This window comes from Microtus pennsylvanicus, chromosome 9 (genome assembly GCF_037038515.1).
Source record: "Microtus pennsylvanicus isolate mMicPen1 chromosome 9, mMicPen1.hap1, whole genome shotgun sequence".
NCBI classification, from domain to species: Eukaryota; Metazoa; Chordata; class Mammalia; order Rodentia; family Cricetidae; genus Microtus; species Microtus pennsylvanicus.
The window spans coordinates 43060270-43072196 of NC_134587.1; the positions used below are offsets into that span (position 1 = coordinate 43060270).

General features: G+C 46.6%; 1 long non-coding RNA gene across 1 annotated transcript; it reads right to left on the bottom strand.

The window, feature by feature from the left end:
* Positions 1–7808: 7808 nt before the first annotated feature.
* Positions 7809–11718, bottom strand: LOC142856802 (uncharacterized). Its single transcript, XR_012911725.1, has 3 exons — positions 11419–11718; positions 11000–11185; positions 7809–7993 (listed from the first exon to the last, which is right to left on the bottom strand). It is a non-coding gene; the product is annotated as an uncharacterized LOC142856802 (long non-coding RNA).
* Positions 11719–11927: the final 209 nt, after the last annotated feature.

Sequence of the window (11927 nt, forward strand, 5' to 3'; positions counted from 1 at the left end):
TCTCTCTCTCTCTCTCTCTCTCTCTCTCTCTCTCTCTCTGAATTTATTAATTGATTTGTTTGTTTGTTTATTGTGTGGGCACGCACCTGCAATGGCACATATGTAGAGGTCAGAGGACAGCTTGTGGGAATTGTATGTCCTGGAGACTGAACTCAAGTTATCAAGCTTGGCGACAGGTACTTATAGCACTGAGCTGTCTCGCTGGACCCAAGTCTTCTCTTTAGTGTGCTAATCTCTTTAACAGCTGCATTCTTTGTCTCTGCCTTGCCTGACATGCTTGCGGCATAAGAATAAACCCCTGAGTTCAGATTCCCAGCACCATATAAAAAGTCATGCATAGGGCATGCACCTGTGATCCCAGGATTAATTAGATAAGCAGAGGCATCAAACTCCCAGGGGCATGTTGGCCAGCCAGATAAGTCACTCGGTGTGCTCCAGGTCCAATGAGAGACCCTGTCTCAGACATAGAGACCCACAGAGGAAGACACTCAGCACGATCCTCTGACTTCCACACACACACAAGGATGAATCTGCTGGCCCTTGCCCTCTGTGGGGCTTCTGGAGAGCTGACTGAGCTGGGCTTATCTTCTCTATGAATTTTGGTGCCAGAAAAACACCCATTTACATGTGTTGCTTGAAGTGCAAGATTAGCCGGCAGCAGGCAGAGAAGAGGAAGACCTGAATTCAGCCACGGGGAAGACTGTGACTTCTTCCAAGTCTAGGTTTTTTTGCCAAGACTGGCAGATCCTGAGGAGACTCTTGCAAGCTCTGCGCACTCTAGCTCCTAGAGGAGTAATTCACTATGTGGCCACACGGTGGCACTCTCTCCTCTTTTTCATTGAACAAAAATAAGTCTTCAAACAAAAAGAATTTAGAGGTGCTGTTTGAAACACAACAATGATATATGATCAGATAGAAATACAGATTTAAAATTCACCTCTTTATTAATATTTTCAATCTGAACTTCTTTCTAATTTCTGTGTCTTCTCCTTTTCTCTTACCCTGACTCTATCTGTCTGTCTCCTTTTTTCTCTCCTCTTCCTCCCACCCAACCCGTCGCTTCTCCTCTCTCCATCTCTTTTAGCCATCCTATATGACTGTAATGGTTGCAATTCAACCTCATTATTACTGACATTTGCTTGGATAGCCATGTGACTAGAAGAATCTTCCCAAGGTGGATAAACAGCGTTTCAAAAGTCCTTCCACAATTCTACATGAGGCACTATTCTGAGAGAGACTCCAAGGTGAACTCAGACCCTGGTCTTCAGAACACGGTGGGCAGGAAGAGCAACTGAGGCCCAGAGAAAGGCCTGCTGGGTTACTTAGTATAAAGGTTAATTTTGTCGACACGGCAGAACCTAGAATTAGCTAGGAGTCAACCTCTGGACACATCTGTAAGGGAGTGTCTAGCCTGGGCTACCTGAATGGGGAAGACCCACCCTGACTATGAGGGGGTGCCATTTCACAGGCTGAAGTTATGGGCTGAATAAAAATGAGAGAATGAGCTGAGCACCAGTGGTCACTCTCCTTCCTGCCTGCGGACGCCATGTGACCAGCTGCCGCAAGCACCTGCCCCCGCCATGCCTTCCCAGCCACGAGGAACTGTATCCTCAGATTTGGAGCCGAAATCAACCCTTCACATCTCAAGGAAACTTTGTTGGGTATTTTACCACAGCACGAAGAAAAGTAATACACTTGGCTCCTAAGAAACAGCCAGGACAGAGAGACACTCCCATCCCTCACCCCCACCCCACCTTCTCTACCCCTTTCTGAAGAATTTCTTTTATTAATTCCAATCTTGATGTCTCACTTTATAAAAATACCCATAAACGCCCATCGGTAACTAGCGGGGCCGGTAACCTCCATACACCACAGCTGGAGTTGACCCATCCAGCAGCACATGTGAATGGGCTTCAGACTTTGCATCTGTAAAATGGGACTGGGGGATGCTTGCACAGACGTCATCAGGAAAACGTTAATTCGTAGCCAGCTTTTAGACAGCTTAGCCTGTGTTGTCTCCACACTCTTTAATAGGGTGGCCTTTTTCTCTTTAATAGGATGGCCAAGAGCAGCCTTGGTAGCTGGGGGTCGGGAGGAGAACAGGGCAGACAGTGTCCCATCAGGCAGCCTGTGTGGATTTTCCTGGTGGGTTGATCAGTAATGAAACACCTGGCATTTGGTTATAGCTCTATAAACTTCCGTGACTTCCGCCTTTGCATTGGTCTGGGAGACTCCTAGAATTTTCCACCCTGAGGCTGCTGGAGGTAGAGGAGAAAGTGAGTGTCCTAGACCGTGGCCAAGTGGTGGAGAGGGCTTGGCAGAACTCTTTTCTTTGGTCTTTGGGAGCATTTTGGGATTACTGGGAATACAGTCAATAGAATTCTATAGTGGAGATCCAAGCCTCAGTCCCTGGGCACGCTGGCACCATGGCCAAGGCCACACTGGCCTAATCAGGAATAGTCTGCCTTATTAGTGCACAGACCCACTCACTCTTAAGATGCCATCACCAGAGATAGCACAGATCAGTAAGTGTGTGACACATGAATATTTGTTCTTTTCCCAGTAAGCCTTGTGTGTGTGCACACGTGTGTGTGTGTGTGTGTGTGTGTGTGTGTGTGTGTGTGTGTGTGTGTGTGCGCGCGCGCGCGCGCATGCTTTTTAGCCAGTTCTGGGAACATGAGTCTCCTCGTGCATCCCTCAAGTCCTCTTAAATATCTGCACATGATGTCCTCAGTGCCTGGGTAGTTTCAAGACAGAGGAATTTTTTGCGGCTAGATAGCTGGGAGAAGGAGGGAGCTTTCCCTGAAGGTGGAGGAAGAAAGCAAAGTCTCAAAGAAGGGAACAAGATCTCCAGACGGTGAGTGCCCCTTTGCAAGTTACTAGAAATGCAAACTCATTTGGAAAGTTTGCTCTGTCTCCATCTGCCTCCCTGGCTCGACGTCCTTGCAGCTCAAAACTAGGCAAGGGCTGGAAGGCAGAGGCAGGGGTGGAGTCAACATGGAAGCCAGGATTTGCACCCAATTTGCATCTCTTTTTGCAAGGAGGGGCTGCCTTAGAGAACCTTCTCTCAAACTGGAGTTGGTCAGAGTTCCTCAGAAGCATGAGTGTGGCTCTCTACCAGGCTATATTTTGATCTTTAAATTTATTTCAAGTTTTTTTTTTATTTATAAATATTTATTTATTATGTATACAATATTCTTTCTGTGTGTATGTCTGAAGGCCAGAAGAGAGCACCAGACCCTATTACAGATGGTTGTGAGCCACCATGTGGTTGCTGGGAATTGAACTCAGGACCTTTGGAAGAGCAGGCAATGCTCTTAACCGCTGAGCCATCTCTCCAGCCCCCTTATTTCAAGTTTTTATTACGTAAAAAATTCAGACAGAAAAGCAAGTAAGCTGCATGTTTTGAACCCTCCATATCCACATCTACATTAGGCTGTATCATCTGCCAAATAGGCCTTTTCTCTGCGGACGCACATTTTAGCTCTGATAGAAGAGTTTGAAAATACAGACACCATGACACTTTACCCACATTTGAGTCTATTTCTCCCCAAAATAGGCTATTTACTTATCACATGAACACATGGAAGAGAGACATTCTCTAAAGCTGTCCTAGCCAGCCTTCGCACTGCACTCACTGTCACGGTTTGTCAAAGCTTTTCTTGTCTTTCTTTTTGTTTTGTTTTTTGCTTTTCAAGACAGGATTTCTCTGTGTAGCTCTGCTGTCCTGGAACTTGCTTTGCAGAGCAGCCTGGCCTCAAACTCATAGAGATCCACTTGCCTTTGCCTCCAGAGTGCTGGGATTAAAGGTGTACGCCACCATGCCTGGCTCACTCTTTCTGTTTAACATTTTTTTTTAGAGGCTTTCTTCTACAGCGGCTCTGTAAGAATTCAGCACACACACCACCATGCTCAGTTCATCTTTGCCCATGTGGAGGCCGGAGGTTGACTTCAATTATCTTCCTCTATCCATCTCCGTGTTAGTTCATTTGTTTTTGATGGGGTCTTTCACCGGTGAGCTCACCCATCTGGTATAAAATGGTCCTGACTCCTCTATCCCCTCTCTACACCCCAGCAGACATCAAGGTCGAATATCTTCACATACCAGGCTCCTAAGGACCTGGCCTGCTCACCTCTCTAGTGATCCCTATGGAGGCCCACTAACTGGTGACTGAGACAAGTCTCTGTGACTCAGTTTCTTTTAAAGTTACACCTACTGGATAGGGTTCCTCTGAAGGCTGTATGTACTCATGCAAAACCTCGGAACACTGTGGGTTCCTAGTTCATGTTGCCCCTGCCGCCTCCTGTCCCAACTGCTCTGGCATTCTTGCCTTTTCCTCACACACGTTCTTGCTCTTCCTCGGCTGTTTCTGTTTTCTCCGCTAACTGCTCTTCTCCATGGTTGAAGTCTTCTCCATGAACAAGAGAGGGGTTGGGTGTGTGTGCTATAACACTGCCTTTTGCTTAAGTTTCTTGTTAGCACCTGCTGGAAGGTATTATAATTGCCCCTGAACTTTCCTGTCTCTAACTCTGGTCTACAATGTTCACGAGGCTCTCTTGTACTCCTGAGAGATCAAGTGTAATCAAGCATTATTCTGGACGTTTCTGTGAGAGCGCAAGAATGGCATTTACAACAGTGGACTCTGAGCAAAGAATAATTCCCAGCACAGAGTGGGCGGGTCATGGCAAACTGGGGCAGAGCTGAATAGAGCAGACTGGCCTCCACCAGGCTGGGGTAATTTCTGTTATAGTTGGCCTTCGGACTTGATGGCAGTGTTTCTTTTTCTGTTTGCTAACCTGTAAACACACCCTGCAGAGTTTGGACTTGCTAGGCTCCATAATGGTATGGGCCAATGAGATCTCTCCCTCTCCCCTCCCTGCCCCCACCCCACTCTCCCCAGGATGTTTTAGCATCAGTCACTCAACAGACAATTATGTTAAGAATTTTTTTGTTTTTTGAGACAAGGTTTCTCTGTAGCTTTGGTGCCTGTCCTGGAACTAGCTCTTGTAGACCAGGCTGGCCTCGAACTCACAGAGATCTGCCTGCCTCTGCCTCTCGAGTGCTGGGATTAAAGGCACGTGCAGCACCGCCCAGCGACGTTAAGAATCTTAATGAGGGGTCAAGGATTCAGCTCAGTGGTGGAGAGAAGGGAAATGGTACAGATGGAAACTTAGATCTTCATTAAATAGTGAAGGGTGCTAGGAATGAGGAATGAATATCTGAACAAATATAAACTTTTTTGCAATATATATTTTCCTTTAAAAAGTACATTTGGGAGGTATGGTGGCATACACCTTTTATCGCAGAGGCAGGTAGGTGGATCTCTGTGAGTCTGAGGCCAGCCTGGTTTACAGCATGAGTTCCAGGACAGCCAGGGTTATGGAGAAAGACCCCCCCATCTCTCTCTCTCTCTCTCTCTCTCTCTCTCTCTCTCTCTCTCTCTCTCTCTCTCTCTCTCTCAACACACACACACACATACACACACAATAGACTCAAGGCTGGAAGAGATGGCACAGTGAGTAAGAGCACTGGTTGCTCTTGCAGGGGATCTGAGTTCAATTCCTGGAACCTATATGATATCACACAGTTGTCTGTCACTCCAAGTCCAGGGGATCCTATACCCTGTCCTGGCCTACATGGGCATCAAGAATGCATATGGTGTGTAGACATACACACAGACAAAGCATCTACCCACATTTTTTTTTTTAAAAAAGTAGTTGATCCTGAGTTGAATACGGTGGCACATGCCTTTGATCTCAGCACTTGTGAGGAAGAAGCAGACGTAACTCTGTGAGTTCCAGGCCAGCTTGGTCTATATATTGAGTTCCAGGTGTACCAGGGCTACATGGTAAGACTCTGTTTCAAAACAAAAAAAATAAAATAAAATGTAGTTTATTCTTTAAAAAATTATTTTAGCTGGGTGTGGCGGCAAATGCCTTTAGTCCTAGCAGAGGCAGGTGGATCTCTGAGTTCCAGGCCATCTTGGTCTACAGAGCGAGTCCCAGAACAGTCAGAGCTACACAGAGAAACCCTGTCACTAAAAACCAAAAATAGTAAATAAATAAATAATACAAATTAAAAATATTTGTTTTTAATTATGTGTATCTGTGTGGGGAATGTGCATGTGTGTGCAGAGACTCTTGGAGTTCAGAAGAGGGTGTCAGATCCCTGGAGCTGGAATTATAGGTAGGCATACAAGCTGTCATGTGGGTGCTGGGAACCAAACCTGGGTCCTCTGCAAGAGCAGCAAGTGCTCTTAACCATGGAGCCATCTCTGCAGCCCCAAAGTAATTGTTTCTTATTTCCTTCCTTCCTTCCTTCCTTCCTTCCTTCCTTCCTTCCTTCCTTCCTCCCTCCCTCCCTCCCTCCCTCCCTCCCTCCCTCCCTCCCTTCCTCTCTTTCTTTTTGAGACATGATTTCTTCTATGTAGTCCTGGATGTCCTGAAACTTTATCTGCAGACCAGGCTGGTGTTGAACTTAGAGAATAACCTGTCTCTGCCACCTGAGTGTTGGAACTAAAAGTGTCTACCACTACATTTGGCAAGTAATTGATTTCTTTTAAGGTAAAAACAGTAAGTGTTTGTGTTTATAATCTATTTAGAAATAAAATATAAGATGAAAACATAAATCACCAGGTACAGGGTGTATATTTTTTATATTTATTTATTTATTTATTATGTATACAATATTCTGTGTGTATGCCTGCAGGCCAGAAGACGGCACCAGACCCCATTACAGATGGTTGTAAGCCACCATGTGGTTGCTGGGAATTGAACTCAGGACCTTTAGGAAGAGCAGGCAATGCTCTTAACCTCTGAGCCATCTCTCCAGCCCCCCAGGGTGTATATTTTTAAAGATTTATGATATTTATGTATATGTCATGTGTGTGTGTCTGAGTATATTCCTTATGTATACGGGTGCCTGCTGAGGCCAGAAGAGGATCTCAGATTCCCTGGTGCTGGAGTAATAGTTTGTTGTTGGCCACCTAGCCTGGGTGCTGAGAACTAAACTCAGGTCCCCTGGAAGAGCTGCAAATTTACCCACAATCTCGTCAGAAAAGTTAAAAGAAACTCCTAGGTTGTAGGCTGAGGGATACAATCCCTCACGAAGGGATTTTTCACAGTAGAGGCATAACAGCAAAGAAAGGTGATAGCCAGCGCTGGGCAGGATCTTGGGGCTGTATGACTACTATGACATATAACAAAAGCAGCTCTTGCTCTGCTGCCTTTCTCTGTGTCTCCATCTTAGCCTTTGTCTGAAAGGATCCTTTTCACAGCAGCGCTGGTCCTCATGTTTCTGGCTTTTAAAGTTTATCTCTTTTTTTTTTTCATTAGAAAGCAATAATTGTTCATATGTTAAGGCTAGTTTTTAAAATCACCTTGGCACAAGCTAGAATCAGCTAAGAGGAGGGAACTTCACAAGATAATGTCTCCATGAGATTGGGCTGGAGGCAAGCCTGTGGGGTATTTTCTTGATTAATGATTGGTGTGGGAGAGTCCAGGCCACTGTGAGTGGTGCCAATCCCTAGGCAGGTGGCTTTGAGGTGTACAAGAAAAACGGCTGAACATGTCATGGAAAGGAAGTCAGTAAGCAGTATTATCCATATTCCTGATCTGAATTCCCTCAATCACAATCTTAGTTAGGGTTTCTATTGCTATGAAGAGACACCATAACCAACACAACTCTTTTTTGGGGGGGGCAGGGATTGAGACAGGATTTCTTGTATAACCCTGGCTGTCCTGGAATTTCTTCTGTGGACCAGGCTGACTTTGAATTCACAGAGATCCACATGCCTCTGCCTCCTGAGTGCTGGGATTAAAGGTGTGCACCTTTACTGCCTGGCTCGAGACCATGGTGACTCTTATAAAGGAAAACATTTAATTGGGGTGGCTTACAGTTTCAGAGGTTTAGTTCATTATTATTATGGCAAGACATGGTGACATGCAGGCAGACATGGTGCTGGAGAAGGAACGGAGAGCTCCACATCTTGATCTGCAGGGAACAGGAAGTTAACTGTCATACTGGGCATCGCTTGAGCATAGAAGACCTCAAAGCCCACCCCCACAGCGACACACTCCTCCAATTAGGCCATACCTCCTAATAACGCTGCTCCCTTTGGGGGCCATTTTCTTTCAAACCACCACAGATAGAGTGTAACTGAAGGGATGTAAGATAAAATACATAATTTTCCTCCCCAAGTGGCTTTTGGTCATGGTGCTCTCCCACAGCAGAAGAAAAGTTACTAAGACAGGGGTAAAGTACATTATCTCAAAGCAGGCTTCTCAAGAAAGATTCGTTTTTGTGTGTGTGCACATGTGAGTATCCAAGTGTCAGTGTCCAAGGATGACAGAAGGGGGTGTTGAAGCCCCTGGAGTCACCCAATACATGTACCGGTAACCTGTTCTCTGAAGGGGCAGCCAACACTCTTAACTAGTCCCCTCCCAGGTTTTTTACCTTGACCTGAGCTGTTTTTTAAAAAATAAAAAATTATTTATTTATTATGTATACAATATTCTGTCTGTGTGTATGCCTGCTGGCCAGAAGAGGGCACCAGGCCCCATTACAAATGGTTGTGAGCCACCATGTGGTTGCTGGGAATTGAACTCAGGACCTTTGAAAGAACAGGCAATAGCTCTTAACCTCTGAGCCATCTCTCCAGCCCTTGACTTGAGTTGTTTAAAGGAGGTTGTCCCACTGACTGGGAACAGCAGAACAGATAAATTAGGTGGGAGATGGACCACATTCTCCGTGAGTACAGAGCCAGAATGAAGAAACAGAAGTGCACACGGGCATAGGGGCAAGCTCGGAGCAGCCCTTATCTTGTGCTATCATGGAGGTCCTAAGAAGACCTACTCAGAGCCACCAACTTGGAGCTTGAGTCTCAGAAATGTGATCTAGGCAAAGACAAGGTTCTTGGTCACAGGAGGCCTGAGCTGCTTGTCAGAAGCCAGTGTCAATAAAAGAAACAGATTGAGGAAACACGTTTGTATTATCCACACCGAAGCAGGAGGCACAGCCAGGCCTCACAGTCGATACAGTCCTTCAGCTGTCCTCCGTAGGGCTTCGGATCGGCTCTTCAGATCTAGTCTCCTCCAGCAAGACTCTTGGTGGCTTGCTCTCTGCTGTCCAGGATGCTGGGGGGCTGTGGCTGGCTCCAACTCCACAGGGACCAGCGCTGTATGGCCTTTCTATGCAGCCCTCTTCTGCCTCAAGGGATGAGATGACAAGGGTGTGTCACCGTGCCTGGCCTTTTCATGTGGGTTTTGGGGGCTGGATGCAAACCCTCATGCTTACGTGGCAAAAATGATCTCCTAGGCCCTTGGTGACTCTTTTTTAGGCCAGAATTCTTGGACAGCTTGTTACACAGTACAAAGAAAATGAGAGCCCACATCCTCCCTGTCCTGGTTTAGTCAACAGAAGAAAGAGCATACCTTATACCTTTTAGCATACCTGTATTGAAACACCAGGGAAGCAGTTTTATTGGTTAGACTCCTTCACAAGAATTTTCTCCTTGGGAGACTAAGCAATGTTTCCTAAACCTCCTTCTAAAAGCTCAACAACAAACCAAAGTTAGATCCACCAAAAGTTCACTGTAGTGAACCATTGAGCTTACTAGGCTTATGAGAGCATTGGGTGAGGGGTTACAAGCAGAAGCATAGGTAACCCTAAAATAGCCATGATAGAAAGTCTGCACCCAGCATGGAAGATGGCTCCTCCATGCCTGTGTAGATGGAACCCTTTTCCTGTAGTCTTCCTAGCTTATATTTTCTAACCTTTCTCTGAGCTTCCAAGCTACGGGCAACTAGAGTAAATGGCATACAGCTGGCTGGAAGGAGTAGCTAGATAGGCAGGTGATGTTCCAGTGGCCCTCTCTGCTCACTCCTTCTAAGAAGGAGTGCCAAGTCACATCCACGGATGGGATGGTCTTTCATAGGCAGGCACAGGTCATAGAAAGAAGGCAGTTGTGCTGGCAGGATAGTTCTATACAATAGCTCCCGTCACGTGTTCAAGCAGGGGCCAATCAGTTTAGCTAGATGATAGGCATCTTTTATTGGCAAGGCCGGCCTGATCTGTATTTGGTGGTCTGGATGTAGTGTGATGGCCAAGGCCACCAGGACAAGAGCAGAGGAAGGTCAACTCAGCTCCTCAGGAGAGAGGAGAGTTGCTGCGCAGTCCAAGGTGACAGATGCCTGCTATAGGCACCACGTGGGCACCATCTGCCCACACAGGACACAATTAGGAAGCCCCTGTCACAGGGAGGCTCTAGGGTACTGTGTGGAAAGAGATGGTCTGATGAACACCTTTTCAGCAATAAAAATCAATCTAGGAAAGCCCAGATTGGTAAAAACATCTCCTGGCAAGGCTGTCAATCTCTGCCTGTCTTCTTGGCCTCCCCTCCCCAGTCCCTGTGGTCCATATCCTGGTAACAATTACAGTTCTTCTTCCAGATCCTGTACAAACAGTAACAATGTGGCCTCTCTTGAGAGCCAGCATCCTTGACTTCAGCTCCTCACTGTTGCCCCCCTTCCTAGGAGAACATTCCAGCCCCATGAGGTCAGCAAGCCGAGGGAAGCAGGGCAGCGAGGGGGGCCTTCTGGTTCCTCCACTCCATTCCTTAGTCACTGTAAGTCTCCCAGCTACTGGTGGTCTCGGCAAGCTCTGAGCATATTTGAATCCTCACACTGGTGTGAGGCAAGAATCCACTCTTGTGAAATGGCTTAGGGACCAACGAAAGCAAGAGAATTGCAAGCCCTCCCCTCCCCTCTTTCTCCGAACCTTCCCCCAGGGGCCTGTGCTTGGGCAGCTGAAGAATCTGGCATTTGGTGGACCAGCCCTGAGGACTAATGGATGCTCTGCCCACAGCGAACACAGGATGAACCGAGCTGACAAAGCCCGAATGAGGCCCTGCACTTTCCACATTTGAATGTCAGACGGGCTCAGCTCCCACCCCTTTAGGCAGCACCCTCGGTTGTGTGGGTGAGGAGACAAAAGACATACCCAGTGAGTATGGTGGTGGAAACCTGCATCCAAACTCCGGCAGGGATCTAGAACTTCTTCCATCTGCCTCTGTGACAATAGTGGACTAGCGACATCCCCAACATCATTCCTGCCCTCCCAGTGACCCAAGACGTCATCTATAAAGACTGTTCACTGTGCAAAGAACTCCAGGAGAGATGGAGGTACCTGAGAAAGACAAAATAGATCCTGAACTTTGCTCGTGCAGCCAGTGACCTAGAAAGAGCACACTTTTCTAATCCTCATAGAGGACCCACCAAGTGTCTCACATTAGCCCTAGCAAAGCCCATTTGGAGCTTCAACATTCTGACAGTCCCCACTCACTCAAACACCTGTTCTCTTCTTCCAGGCTGTCTTGAATTGGGACCCAGCAAGTCCCTAAACTTATTCCCACAACTCACCAAGCATTTTCTTGCTGGAAGGGTCATGTTCTTCTGGTTCCCTGAGTCTGGAATGTCATTCTCTTTGCAGTCACCTCTTCTATTTCTGGTTCACAAAAACTAGCTTTTATGTAAACTCCAAGCTGAGAGTAAGCAGTTGTGCTGGCTAGTTTTGATGTCACTGGGGAAGAGGTAATCTCAACTAAGAAAATACCTCCATTTTTGATGCCATTGGAGTTGAGGGCTCAGCTCATTGTGGATGGTGTCTTGTCTGGGCACGTGGTCCTGGATTATATAAAATACCAATCAAGCCGGGCGGTGGTGGCGCACGCCTTTAATCCCAGCACTCGGGAGGCAGAGGCAGGTGGATCTCTGTGAGTTCGAGACCAGCCTGGTCTACAAGAGCTAGTTCCAGGACAGGAACCAAAAGCTACGGAGAAACCCTGTCTCGAAAAATCAAAAAAAACAAAAAAAAAAAAAACAAAAAAAAACCTGATAAAATACCAATCAAGGAAGCATTGTTCCTCAGG